General features: G+C 46.0%; 1 protein-coding gene across 2 annotated transcripts in view; it reads right to left on the reverse strand.

The window, feature by feature from the left end:
• LRRC25 (leucine rich repeat containing 25) overlaps positions 1–13,161 on the reverse strand; it is a 299,377-nt gene extending 286,216 nt beyond the window's left edge. The window contains exon 1 of one of the 2 annotated variants that reach the window (XM_069649272.1): positions 13,002–13,161. The gene's annotated coding sequence lies outside the window, so the exon portion shown is untranslated. The remainder of the gene's footprint in view (positions 1–13,001) is intronic. The other variant, XM_069649271.1, reaches the window with a different exon arrangement.
• Positions 13,162–15,238: the final 2,077 nt, after the last annotated feature.

The following is a 15,238-nucleotide window of genomic DNA, read 5'->3' on the forward strand; positions in this document are numbered from 1 at the left end:
ACATAATTTGTTAAATGGACATTTTATCATGTCTTTCGATTAAACATATTCAAATAAGCGTGTTCCATTCATATGAGTCCAATCTAAAATTCTCCTCACTGGTTAATCCTAATCGGAATCTGGTGAGTGATTAGGTTGAGCGGAGAACTAACACTACACGTTTCGAGTTACAAACTCTTCTTCAGGTGCAATAGACTCAGTGATTATCTGTAAATAAAAAGAACATAGTTCTTATGTTTAATCATTCTAATTAATGTCATTAGCGACCTCACGGTTGTGTAGTAGTGAACATTAGCTTGATTGATAAAAATGGGAGGACCCACCAAACTTAACTTGCTTGATGTGCTGTTTGGAATGTTACAGTAAACGTCTGAATTTGATCACATCACGGATCAATTCTCAGGACAACTCTCTCGTCATTTCCCTAAAGGCGTAAGAGATATTGCATTGTTTTAAGCATCATCACACTGATGTTTAACGTGAGAATTAAGCAGCTGCTAATTTAAAAAAAAGAAGGTGCACTCACATGTGTCTCGCTGTGCTGCCGGGCGCTGGTATAAGGCGCTCAAGTAAAGAAACTAAATTCGTTCCCTGCAAATGTAAAGTGGTGCAGGTCACTCCATCTATATCATATGGGTTTAAAATCTAATTTGCCTGTGTAACATTTCCTAGATCAATGCGCTAACCTGCGCGCTTCCACTCAGCTCAAATGGCATGTCAATTTCTCAGAGATTCAGCAGACGAATCGCGGGCGGACGAGGCAGCAACAAGCAGCCTCCCGTCTCACGTCGCCTGATAGTGTTGTGATCACGTGACTATGTATATTTAGCTAACTCTTGCTTTTTGAGTAACATGGTGAAGTATTCTAGTCCAGTATTTGTAGTTTTATATGTATCAGAATGCAATCTGATGAGAGCATACAAGAAGGACTCGCAGAGCACATCACACGGACCAAAATGATATGCTTTGCACATGTATGTGTAACAAAACCATCTGCTCTTGGTTAGTATTTCAAACAGCAATGCCTCTAATTAATATGAATGATGTGAATATAAATTGCATTCCCACCAAAGAGAAATCTACTGTAAGTTACAGCAACTGATAGTTTTCCGTTTTGGAAAAAAGGTTTTATTTTGTAAGTTAGTCTATTTCTTCAGAGAAGTTGGAATTGCACCCATTTATATTTTGCACATATGTGTCAGACTGAACCAATAATTGACGCTGTTGTCATTTCTCCATAAACCTGTCAAAAAAGGTCCCTTAAACCCACAAAACATTACAAAGGGCAGAGATGTAATCCCAAATATGTGTCATGTCACAAAACAAGGTTTTAGTTCAATCTAGGAAAAGTTGTAATCCTGTCAATGCTCTAAGTGTTGCATGTCACACTGAATATGTCCTGCAAGATTCCACCCCCTAAATCAACAGGTTTCACACAGTAGTCTTCATGCAGTAACTCCCCCTCTCTGTCCCATCGCTGCAAAAAGAAATACCTTGAAGGAAAGCGAATTCAAGCAATAACTACTTTAAAAAGTGTCTACTCCCTGAGAGAATTTGGAATACTGTGTTTTAACAAAAAAAAGGGGGCATTAGATAGTATTACCTTATGCATCTGCTCTGCTTGAGGTAACTCCTTGAGACAGCAGAAGGGAATACCACACTTATGTATTAATGGCCCTCCACGACACTGCTGATGAGTCGTTTTTTTCTGCTCACAGCGGATAGGCCAGAGCAAAGAAAGAAAATTGAAGGTAGTACTGCAGGCCAGGCTCTCATGAACAGGTGGACGGGCTTTCTCTGTGGCTGCTGCCAAAGCCTGGAATGATTTGCCTCTTGCCCTCTGCGGAACGGTGGACCATCTTACCTTCCATCGGCGATTGAAAACTATTATTCTAGCTACATTTAGACACGGTAATCCCTGTATGCAATCAGCGCCAAGATGCCTCCAGGCGTATATGCACTCAAATTCATTTAATATAACATAGCATAACAGTGTGCCTGGAGAGATGTGCTTTGCTAGTAGAAACTGACCAGCAAGAAGCTGCAACAGAAAGTCAGCACGGGGCAGGGAGCTCCTTTCTGACCTCAGTCAGCATGAGCAAAGGCAGGTGCCAGGTTTATACAGGTTAGAGGGGGGCGCCTGATTCCGAAGGTTCAGCCCTGCCTGAAAAGAGTCAACGTGTGCCACTTTCTGCCTGCTGAGTTATTCCCCATTACGAACAATGGGGAAAGTCACTCTCATAACATGAGCGAAACCTGCTACAGGAAGAAGAAGTAAAACAGCCGGCAGCAAATGCTGTCAGTTCTGCAAAAGTCATTTCAAATGCATTTTCCTCAGTGTGTGTGTGTGTGTGACTGAGGCTGCACGTCGACACGGGCCACTCAGAATCCAGTACCTTTCCCAATCATGCATAAAATAGCATTGCATGTCACGTCTTGCACTTGGCAGATGCATGGAGGCTCTGCCCAAGCAATTTAGCAGTTTAATAAATGTGATCGTAGGGCCTACTGACCTCACAACATATCACGTGGGCTACATTAAGCAAATATTCATGTATATATATATATATATATATATATATGTATATAGCAAAATGAAGCTTTTCGAGAGAAAGGCAACTTGTGGAATGCACTCCAGGGAGCAGCTGCGACGGGAGGAATATCCCTGTGGCGATAAAGAGGAAACAAAACACCTCTGTATTTCTTGAAACACAGTTTATTTTATTAGTATAAATGCGTCAGGAAAAGGAACCATAAAAAACGAAGCCTTTCGCGGTATGCAAACCGCTTGATCACGTATATATATGTATATATACATATAGGGAATGTCCTATTCATTATTGTATGACCTGTGATTTAGCCAGACTTCCAGAAAGGTAGCCAACATGCCACGCTGATGGTACCATAGGGCAATTACAAACAGCTACTTACGGGGGCATCAGCACAAGGGCACACCACTCCGAGTCTGAAAAGGGAGGGGAGAATGAAATGACATATGCCCGAGCACTTTATATGGAGTTCGGGACAGACTCCATCAAGGTTGCCAAATTTAAGAGCAAATGGAGAGCACCAACTCTGATATTTGCCCGCTGTGTGGCATCGACACAGAACCGAGCGTGCATGTTATGCTATTTTGTGACGCATTTTAGGATCTGAGGGCAATGTATTTGATCCCTCTGTTCAAGAAGGCCTGTGTCTGGAGAGTAGCAGAAGCATTAAAAGCTGTGCCAGACAACCACTGATTGCAATACTGTATTTAAGGTGTCAAGATTCGCCTATCGAGCATGGAATCGAGGAAACCATTTGGTCAGACGCTTGAATGTGGATTGCTGATTTCAGTATCACCCCCCCCCCCCCCCTTGGTTGTTTTGAAGCAGCATGGCACTTTACCTGTGCATTCTAGCTATACTGTGATGATAAACATGTTTAGTTTTGACTTTTTTGTAACTTGATTGAACATGTTCTTTTAGCTATGTTTTGGAATATAATGTTAAAATTATAAGCTGATAACCGCTGTGCTGAATAAAGCTCAAATGACTTGAATTGACATTTCTCGTTGCTTGAGAGCAGCAGAAATCCTTGCACTGCCAACAAAACCTGTGCAAGTAATGTGACATTTCTGTGGAGTGTGTTGCAATATTTAGTGCCAACGTGATTTTACCATCAGCCTGTCACTGTTGCTTCATGCGCTGCTTTTGCAAGTGCAAGAGGACGGATGCAGCCATTGGGTCGCAGTGACTGAGAGACCTACAACCTGCCAGGAAGACAGCTTGAGAGTGTTCAATTGGCTCTCACAAGATCATGTGACCACACCATGTGACTGGAATTTCATTTTGAATCAATGTATTGCCACATCATGCTATTCCAGAGGATCCTGAGCAACTTCTGAGGATCTTTTCTCAAACACAGAGCTCTCTGGGCGGACAACACCAATCCCTCTGCCTACATCCTGCCAGAAAGACTGGGTGCCATCTTGAGCACTCTGAAAAGCTGCGCAGCGATAACTTGGGACTTTACCCTAAGTCACTAAAGGCAATCCAAATGTGGACCCTTTGCTCACTGTGCCTTAGAGGGGCTCAGCTTCACCTCATTGTTAAGGCCCGATAAGGGCGAAACACACCTGGGCTTGCCGATGACACTCTTCTTCAGAGGAGAATTGCCTAGCATGTCAGATCAGGAAAACCCTTGCAGCTGTAGATCCTCCTAAATTGTGTATATCACAAACAACAGGTTATTTGAACCATGTAGGTTTGCAGTAGAAGGGGACCCACACTTTTGTAAAACAATTGTCAGCCATGAATTCTAGCATGTAGGAAATAGAGGAACAAAAGAAAAGCAGAGAAAATAACCAAGTTCTCTCATTGTCATGCATAGTCCAGACATTACCCCGACGCAAACACATACTACTGCAGTAGCATGCTATCCCATGTCACCAAGCAAAAAGTAAACACGCATCGACAAAGCCAATAGCTATTACTGTTCATGCACACAGACACACTTAGGCAGATGGCGAATATGTCCAGGGGAAGTAGACAAGAGTGGCAGAGGTTGGCGTTGAGGCGCATGAATGAATATAAATGAGTAAGGGTCTGGTGCTGTAGGGATTAAAGAGTCAGAAGATGAATGAATGAAAGTTAAGGGCATATGATGCATGGACGAATGCATGCATTAAACATATAGGGATGAATGGTTGATTGAATAAGTAGGCAGTGATGGATCAATGAGTGTGATGAACGGTGAATAAATGGGTGTTATTGTGGTCAGTGCCAGCTGGTGAATTTTCTCATCAGAGTTATTGACCCTAATTAGTGTGAGTGATCCCAAAGCCCCTTCATAGGGTTCGGCAGAGGATTCAATCAAGAACAATTTTAACATCAAGGGTTGAAATGGTGGGTTTTACAGCACACCTTTTAGAAAAACGGGATAAAATGCCCTACAATTTGTAACGGTACTATAAGGTAACAATTGAATAAAACAATAGATGGTGCCAGATCAACGACACCAACGATGCTTTTTCATTGCAGGCAGTGAACCAATATATGCCTGTTTGCAACTGTAAAATACATTCAGTGTGGTGCCTCGGTCTGCAATACATTCCAGCATGATCCTGTGGAACAATTGATAATGCTGGCGGTGCCAAAATATATGCCAGTTTGCCACTATAAAACACTTTGATGGAGCACAAAATATATGCCAGCATTCCACTGCGGAGCACATGCTCATGAGACCTCAGTTCACAATACATGCCATCATAGCCCCATAGAACAATTGTGCATTCTGGTTTTGTGTAAATATATGACAGTTTGCCAATGTAAAACACTTTGATGGTGCCCACAATCTGTGCTAGAATTACACTGTGAAGCATATACTCATGAGTCCTCAGTCCACAATATTATCACATATCACTGAAAGTACACATTATTGCACACACATAAATAGATACATGCTGTTAGGAAAAGTTTGTATGCAGTACCCTTTGGGACCACACACAACAAGCACTACAGGTGTAAGCAAAACCAACCTTTGGTATAAGTCTGTACTGCACAGTTTTGGTAGCGGAGCTCAGCAGCCAGGCTTATCTCAAGAGCGAAATGTGAGCAGTAATGATGTTACACGGAGGTCTACAATCACAAGTGCTCAAGTAAACTCTTACACTCAAGGTTTCTTTGATAAATACTTATTAATTTATGTATCTTTCAGTTGTAAAACATTCATAAGAAGGAGGCAATATAATCACACACAAATATACTTCAATACTATTTCAGAATACTTTTTAAGAGGAGTAAAAGGCAAAGATTATTAGAACATGAAAGGTTACAATTATTCTTAGACAGTGCAAATACTTTGAGTTCACCAGAAGAGTCAATTCAATTCAATAGGCTAGGCCAAAGTCAATGGACTAAAGTCTTGGATAGGATAAAGTGGTCCTGGTAGGTAAATGGTAAAGTTTCTGCCAAAGTTCTCAGAAGTAGTTTGTAAAAATAAGAATCATATGTTGGGTCACAAGCTGATTAGGCCTGCGAGTTGCAAATGTTTCAAGCACTTTCACCGCGAGAGGTAAATACTCTCAGTCTTATTTCCACAGTACCTTGCAATGAAGAAAAAGATGCAACTGGTGACTTCTGTTCCTGGCAGTTCCTGCAGATCTCGCTGTTCCTGGGCCTCGGTCGTGGGGACAAGAGGGAAGGCATCGGGGGACTCCTGCACTGCACTGGGACTGGTCAAAAAGCTGGCACTGGCAAATCTTCAATTCCGGTGGCTGTGAGTAAAGCACACAAACTGGTGTCCCTCTCCCTGGTTATACGGATTCCTGCAGCACTCTGAGGAAAATACAACCAGCTCCGAGATTGGTATCCAGGTGGCTTACTGTCGAGTTGATTGGTCCCATCAACTCAAAGGGAGAAGTCGTCTTTGCAGGGGCTTCTCTGTCGAGGTGAACTTGGCGATTCAGACCTGCAGCAGGGCTTCACCGGCAAACCAACGGTCCAGGAGTTGCAGCAGCCGTCCTCTTCAAGCTCGTCTTCGGTTCTTTCGTTCCAGTGGTCGACTCTTCCTTCCAAGCCAAGAGACTCGCCTTTTATTCATTTCTCCCCCATTCATTCCAGCCTAGCTGTCAATCACCCAGCAGGGTGGGTGCCCTGCCGGACAGTCAGCCAGCCAATCACCACAGAGTGCATTTGGGTCTCCTAGGTCTTCCCTCCTGAAGCCTGCCAAAAGCGAATGAACAAAGAGACCAAACCTGGGTTTGGCGCGCATAGCAAAACTCTAGAAGGACCTTTCCACAAAGAAATGGCGAAAAAAGAAGTCAAGGACCTGTTTTTACAGAGGGGCTCAGACGCCATCTTGAAAAACATGGCTCCTGCGATTTAACGCTACCGGTGTTCACGGTCGGGAAAAATCATGGTAGTAAAACCACTGCCACCAGCCATTCTGAGAGGAAAGGGAAGCATTCGACTGCTACATGAGTATCTAGACACAGAGGATACTAAGTAACCCCTCCAGCACTCTATTATAAGATAGGGTGTGCTGGGTCTAGGAATTTAAAAGACTATTAATGTCAATTTCACTTTACTTACTCTGGGCAACAGTAGTTTATCCCAGAGAAGGTATTCAAACCTTGGGAAAGCCTGAAAGGATTCCCTGTGCCACTGCACTGAGGGTGCTGTGTGACACAAATGAAAAGATGATGCCTATGGAGTTGTTTAGACTCCATAATTCAAAAAGAAACAAACACACAAAACACATTGATTTGAAAAGTTCAAAGTCCCAAAGTTTAGCAAAAAATCTGGAGGGCTCTGAGGCGGGAGGGTTTAGCATATTTATGAGAATTCTCCCTAACACATGCACACAGTGCGGTGTGCATAGCACTCATTCCAACGCTCTTGCACACACATGCATGCAGCACCAACTCCTACCAAACACACAGTCAGACGCATGCACACATCATGCTACCACACAAACACACACACTCACTCACATTCATACATTCCCATGCACGCATTTTAAAACTCACACATGCATATGCACTCATAGAAAAGGCTTACTTTTTGAAAGACCTTAACTTTTGTAGTAATATTCCATTGTGTTGGCTGGGCAGGGAATAGAGGCGTCCAGCAGAGGTAGACAGGGGAGGCGTGGCATTTCCACCACCAAGCAAGTTGTATAAAATGTACTCTTACACTGGGCCATAGAGCAGTGCCTCAGGCCCCTCCTCCGTGACATGATTACATTTTCTGGGTGTAAGCCACCACCTTTACCAGCACCTGCCCAGATCACCATGGGGGTGACCTGCACCCGCCCACATTGATGCACATGTCACTTTTCTGAAAGTGGTAAACTACACATTTGACAGCAAAGGCCATTATCTCAAAATACGTCTCATCTGTGCGAATATATTTTGTGACTCAGGTCGCCTGTAGGGGTTTAATGCAATTTGCTTCTGACGTTGTTAAGACAACCATTAAGTTAGGCCATAATACCAGCGCTTCTCAGCAACTACATGCCAGGTGCTCTGTAACATGATGGGCTCCTTCCTGTCTTTTCCCTGTGCCCTCCACCTGGAAGGATGGCCCCCTCGACCACCGTGGGACCCGGTATGCTGCTTTCACCTTCTCGGCAGCATCCGACGAGGCCATGCCAAGATGGCCGCCGTGCTTCCTTGTTCGTTTCTGCACCGAGGACGGTGCTGGAGGCACGTCCCCTTCTACTGCCTCCTGATTGGCCCCTGCCCTCCTCAAATGCTGAGACCCGACCTAGCCGTGAGGCGAAGCCGGGTCCGCGCATTTAAGGGCAGCGCTTAAGGGCTCCTTCCTGTCTTTTTCCCTGTGCCCTCCACCTGGAAGGATGGCCCCCTCGACCACCGTGGGACCCGGTATGCTGCTTTCACCTTCTCGGCAGCATCCGACGAGGCCATGCCAAGATGGCCGCCGTGCTTCCTTGTTCGTTTCTGCACCGAGGACGGTGCTGGAGGCACGTCCCCTTCTACTGCCTCCTGATTGGCCCCTGCCCTCCTCAAATGCTGAGACCCGACCTAGCCGTGTGGCGAAGCCGGGTCCGCGCATTTAAGGGCAGCGCTTAAGGGCTCCTTCCTGTCTTTTCCCTGTCCTTTCCATGGACTTGCCTGCAACCTACCCCCCTGGTCACCCAGCGTTCTTGGCAACACCATATTGCAGAGTCTCGGCACAAAGGTAAGGTGTGCAAGCACCTCCGCTTACCCCTCCTGTTCCTGTTCCGCCTCCCTCCTCAGAACCTACCGAATAACCCAGCACCGCTGTGATCTTGACTTTTGCAGCACGAACGTGACTCTTCACTGCCCTCCATCACCAGTTGACTCTTGTTTCGGCCTCTCTACCTGTCAGTGGACCCTTACCCTCAGTGCCACTACAATCACTCGCGTTGTGGGGATATCTTATCTGCATGCCATCTTCTACATTTTCTAATTCCACCGCAGTGGAATATTGTATCTTAACACTGTTCATACTGCATGTAGTGATCTTTGCACTAATTCTGTTACCACACATCTGCCGTCCATTGCTTTAGGGGACTTACCCTAACCTCATTCATGTTTCCCCCTTCCTCTAAACAAACGCACTGCATTTGCTTGCTCCATCATCTATGCATGTTCCTGTGTTGCATTCACTGTTTTTAACTGTTTAAACCCACCTTGATTGCCTACTTCTGCATACCTGTGCCCTGTACACCTGCTCTGACCCTTCCACCCTCCTCTACTTCCTACTCTCACTTGCTTGCATCTCCCCCCCTCCTCTTGGGACTTAAACTCTTCCTCGAGTTCTTTCCTCCTTGCACTTACTCCTATCATCTGTTCTTGACCGATGTTATCAGCTTGTCTGTCCCCCCCCTCCTACCCTTTGTACTCCTTCCCCCCCCTGCTTCTAAATTTACCTGATGAATTTGGCTCAGCAGTTGTCTCGTTCCTCCTCACCGCCTCTATCCCTGCCCCCCCCTCCCAACCCTCCTCCTCTTGTATTCCTCCTGCACTGCGTAAATTGTCGTCAGACATAGTAATGTTACTGCTTGCTTTGTTCTCCTTCTCCATTCCCTCATACCCTACGTGTTTTTTGGCACTTGCACTATCAGAAATGTCGTCAGGCCTATTATGGTAGTTATTTTTCCACATTCTATATTGCTCAAGGACTTTACTGAATGTACTGTATTTCCCATGTTCCCTCCCTCCTTGAAGCGCTTTGAAACACTTCTGTGTATAGGCGCTATATAAATAAACAATCATATCATATCATATCATGTCCTAAGTGTGGGCCTTCTCGTAGAGCTTGGGGAAGGTAAACAATGGAGTCCTTAATGTAGATACTAACAGGGAAAATGCCAATGCCAGCTCCCTGCTGCCCCTAACACCAGCACCACAAAACAAGACTGCTTCACATCAGTGCCTCCACAATGGACATTCAAACGGTCTTCTAGTGGGGATGGGGGGAAGCATGTTACGTGAAGTTGCTCAGGTAAGTGCACGCTCCTTCCCTTGGAGGGAGCACCAACCCTCACCATGTTTGGCTTGTCCACATGAATGCTCTCCCACCCCTGCACAAAGACTCCAAACTCATGCAACCCACCTGCCCCTCGCACAGAGGTTCAGCGCTATACCTCTCTTACTCTCCCATCGCTGACACAGAGACACCAAGCACGCCTCTGCCAAAAACTGTAGCAGAGGCATCTTTTGGTGCGGGGGGACGGGGTATAATAATGGACCAGAGGGAGGCTAGGGGGAGAGGGGGGGTTGCACCAGGCATGCGATGGGCACCAGGGGGGAGTAACAGGCGGGCGCCCTCCCCCAGCCTCACCTGTAGAGAGTGGCCACCTAGTGGCTGCAGTGCATTCTCCCTCACGCTCACAGAAGAGATGCACCAGCAGTCAGCGACAGAGCTTCATGTGCAAGCAGGTCAAGCAGGCCAAGCAGCCAGACAGCCTGCTCCCACTTATGCAGGGGAGGAACTGCAGCGGCAGCGCACTCTTCACTCGTGCCCCGAAGCAGAACATCGCGGGGAGCAGCAGTGCGGAGTCCTCCCATACACAGAACGGGCGCTGCGCAAGTTCTAGAGCGTGATGCGGGGGTGCTAGGTCTGCGAAAGATCTGGGGCCAGGCCAACGCCGGGACTGTAGGGACTCGGGGCTAGCTAGCCTTTTGGTTGTAGCCCCTTAACTTCTATCCGGGGCTAAGTCCAAAATAACCGGGGCTAACACCCTCCCCCCAGTCGCCCCCTGGTATTGATGCCGCCTCATGGGTGGCAGTGCCCGCTGAAGTGTGTGAGGTCTTTCATGTAGAAGAGCGAGAGGCTACATTAAATGCTCCGAGTTCAGAGAGAGATATAGGACAGTGCATGAGGTTTGTAATGGAGGGATGAGGGAGACTTCATTGAAATATATGGGGCCAATGGAGTGGTGGCGAAGTTGCTTCCACTGAAGTGCATTGGGGTAGTAATGTATGAAGGGGAGACTCCATTGCAGAGTGTGAGGCCAGCGTTGCGGCAATGGGTGGGACCCCATTGTACTACATGAGACCTGCAATGGAAAATGAGTGCGCCACCGCGGCAGTGTGTGAGGTTACAGATGGGAAATCAATGTGTCACCACTTTATTGCAGAAGACCATTTATTTTGGCACGCGCGAGACTCACTGTGAAGTATGGGGCATGAATGGCACTCTACTGAAGCGTGTATGGTCAGTGATAGAGGCATGTGTGACACTCTTATGGCCAGTTCTGTAGGACTGAGTGAGACTCCACTGCAGTGTATGAGGTCAGGAATGCAGGAATGAGTAAGACACCATTGAGTGAGACTCCACTGAAATGTTTGAAGTCTGTCATTTGGGTGCGTGTGAGACTCTATTAGAGTGGCTGGGTACAGTGATGTGGGAATATAATGTAGACCTCTTTACAGACTGCTGTGCCAGTGACGGGGATGTCTAGACCACCCTCCCAATGCGAAACATGAGGCAGTGGCATAGGAATGAGTGAGAGGCCTGCGACGCGTGTCAGGCCAGTGATGTTGCAATGGAGGTACATGAGGTCAGTGACGAGGAGGGAGCGGCACCCCGTGAAAGTAAGAGGTTTGGAAATGGGAAGTTAAGGTTCAGAAAACGTGTAAAGTTATCATAAAATGTAACACGCAGCGACATTTTTATAAACATATATAACATCTTTAGAAATAGTATCAACACTGGAGAACCCACAAATGTTACAACGTTGGAGATTATGAGATAAATACACTCCAGTAGCCCTACGGAAGAGTTCATCACTGGGCAAGGGGCCGGTGGATGACTTTATTATCCCGAAGCGACTATCGGAAAAGAAATCACTGATGTGCAACAGCATCCCTTTTCCCTTTGCACATTTAGCAAAAAAATAGCGCGCATTTCAGCTTGGCCTGTTTCAGAAGTCCTACACTCTTTCATTTTCAAAGCAAAGGCCGTTTTGAAGGCATGTCATGCCGGAACTGGAAGTATATTCAAATGCACTGATATACCTTAACTAGATCGTTAAATTGTCCATGTGATTTAAGAAAAGGCGTTTGAGGCAAATGGAGATAATATAATGCGACTTGCCCAGGGTCACACAGTATGGTGCAGCAGAAACGCTGCGATTGGAATGTAAATCCCCTGTTTTTTTTCTATTCTCGTGTATTTCTCTTGCCCGTATGCAGTCGCAGTTCACCACTTTTCAAACGTGTCCTCATTCTGAGTTCGTTACCAGTAAAAACTCACGTTTTCTTTGACAATACGTACCAGCCAGGGGAAAGCCCATCTGTGTGAAAGTCACCTATGCTTACAATGGGATTTTGTTGCTGCCGCCGGTCCCCCACCCCCCTGCCCAGGAACACCAAAGCCTGCGCCCCTTATGCCCGCATATTTAGAGATTCGCTCAAAAAATGCACAATTACACAAAGGTGTCATGCGGGAACATTCTAAATCGATAATTTGCGCCAGAAATATTTCGGAGTAAACTACAAACGTTAGCACGGTCTCGTGGCTTATTTTGCGCTAGCCCTTTTCAGTTGGCACAGGTGAGCATTTCAAAATATCACTGGTCTTGCCTACCTCACTGGTGGGTTACTCGTCTGTGCCCATACTGTTTGGGGATTTCGCCCACAAGTCAGAACGCGGCTTCTTCTCCGCTTTCTTCTGTCTTCGTCTACCCTTTTGCCCCACCTCTATTCCTCTCTCCTTTCTCTGCGCCTCCCTGTCCTTTTTCCTTTCTTGCCCTTTCCTCCTCTTCTACTTGTCCCCCCCTCATCCCTGACATAATCGCCAGACACGTTTTCCTCGCTCGTCTTCCCTCAGACACCGTCCCTACAAGTGTGCTCCCCCCACTACTGAAAATCGGTGTCTCAGAAGAGCGCCCCCTCCTCCGCCTCGTGCCCCCAACACTCAAACCCTGCAGTCAATGTTCAGACCCCAGCGCCCGTCTCCCGAATGCATTCAAAGACAGTGAAGCTACAGAGTAAGAAGGGCAACGTCGTGGGCTGTTCTTACCTCGTGTATGTATGCGTGGCACTGCGGGCTGCCCAGGAGACGCCGCACTTCTCGGGACCGCAGCAGAGTGGCTGTCAAACTTCTAACAAGCGCCTACGCGGTGAAGGCAGCGCAGCACTTCCCGTCCCATGGCCTCCTCCCCCATCCGCGATGTAGCAACAAATAGGAAGCCAAAAAAGCGTTGCACCGGCGCTACTTCTCTTTTGCGACCAAAAGAAACCCTACTTAGGAACTAGACAGGGCAGGCTTGCATATGCCAGAGCAGCAGTTCAGGGGAGGGGCAGAGAAGTTCAACTTTCTCCCTCAGGTTTTTTGGCAGCAGGGCAGTTTCTAACCAACTTGGTTTCCAGGGCCAAATACTAGAATGTGCCCTTCCCCGCCCCCCAACACCCTGACTGGCACACATCACTCCCAAACTACACCTGTGTCGCCTGACAAAACCCCTTCACAGTACCAATAAATCATTGCTATACAAATGAAGCTGGTTTCATTACCTTATAATTCAAGTGCTTTACAAAACTTCATGTACTTTACAGAAAAAATCTAATTAATAATACTATAATTATAATATGAAAACACAGCTGTTGCTGCCCAAGTAAATCGTTCTTCTGTCAGCTGCTCTTAGGGAATGCCTTGCCTGAATGCAGTTTCAATCTGTCCATACTGGCACAATGAGGTGTAACCAGTCTGCCTTGGTCTGAGGGCCCAATGACCACTGCCCCTGTGTTGTAGGTGATCTGTTCCTTCCATCTCACTTGTATTTCGTAAGGGGCAATACTAGACTAACCATATTATTTTCCGATAGAAGGTTATCATTCCAAGATGGACATTCTGGTACACTCCTATTGAACTCTTTCAAAATACCTCTATGAGAGTGGGAAAGGGGACAAATAGCACCAATGAGCAGTCCTGTCTGCTTTGCATTAAATCACAGAGCACTTCAGGAATATAACAGCGATCAGAGATCTCTAAATTCGATAAACAAGTCTGTGATAAACAGGCTGTATGTGTGAATCTCTAAATGCCTAACAGATACAGGGCTTGGTGCTCACATCACCATTCACAACACACACTCTAACATTAAAATGTTGTAACCATGAATCATACATACCAATTCGAACAGCTTACGTTTTTAGCTGAGCCCCCAACTCAGAAACATCTTTAGGGAACTATATCTATAGACAGGAAAGGATACTCTACAAGATACACCCAATAAAACAATGCACAGAAAGTACACACAGAAAGGATTGTACCTCTTACAAACATTAGCCTGACCAATAATAAGCTGATGACGCGTTTTAAACAAAACCAGATTCCACTGCACGGTAAATGGTCCACAGTTCCTTAGCAACTACAATTACGCAGGCCTCATGGGTTATATCTGCAAAAGAGCAGGTCTGAGCTTTATCTAACAGAGCTGGCATTAGCATCTCTTATTAGTGCTGGCCTGCAGCTAGTAAAAATCATGGGGTGGCAGTGTAGAAAGGGTGTTTGCCCTAGTGGATGTACAATTTGAAGCAACTTTTTTGATTGGCTTATGTTTTTAGGTGTTGGCACAGTATGGCATACTCATCAGAGCCACATACACATAACGTTCCAGTGTGCTATTGTATGAACATGGGACACATCAGACAAAAACAGGCATATGTACTGTTACATAGAAGAGCACCACATAGGCACCATTAACCAACAGGTTGGTGACTTGTGCAGCACACAAATCATTGCTGCCCACATCACTACATTGATTTGCCATGGACTGTTGTCTGATTGGTGATACACAATGTACCCTATTTTTCTTATCGAGAAAATGAAAATGCTGAACGGATGAATTTAGCCCATGTCCCAAAGCAGCCACTAGAATACTTAAGCAAGTAAATTACAGTTAACCTTCCCAGGTCTGCGCCATATGTAACTAAAAAGTAATATGACAAAATAAAAGGTTTTGGTGTGTCAAATAAAAATACATGAAAATAAAGAACATAGTTTAAATCTTTTTCTGTGAGGCACGTTAATTCTCTTGGAAGAATGCGTAGGTTTGTAATAAAGGAATCCTTAACTTTTTACCAGAGGCGAGCTCAGAGACAGTAGTCTGGGTGGGCCCCTTCTGGTGCTTCCCCCTAACCCCCTGAGCTATTAGATGTGCTCCCCGGGAAGTTGCCTATTGGCCCACCAGAGGAAATGGGTCTGTTTGGCAGTTATGTAGAGTGGCAGGCAGGGTAGTTTCTAAACAACATTGG

Source organism: Ambystoma mexicanum, chromosome 1p (genome assembly GCF_040938575.1).
Source record: "Ambystoma mexicanum isolate Mex_15411 chromosome 1p, UKY_AmexF1_1, whole genome shotgun sequence".
Classification (NCBI taxonomy): domain Eukaryota; kingdom Metazoa; phylum Chordata; class Amphibia; order Caudata; family Ambystomatidae; genus Ambystoma; species Ambystoma mexicanum.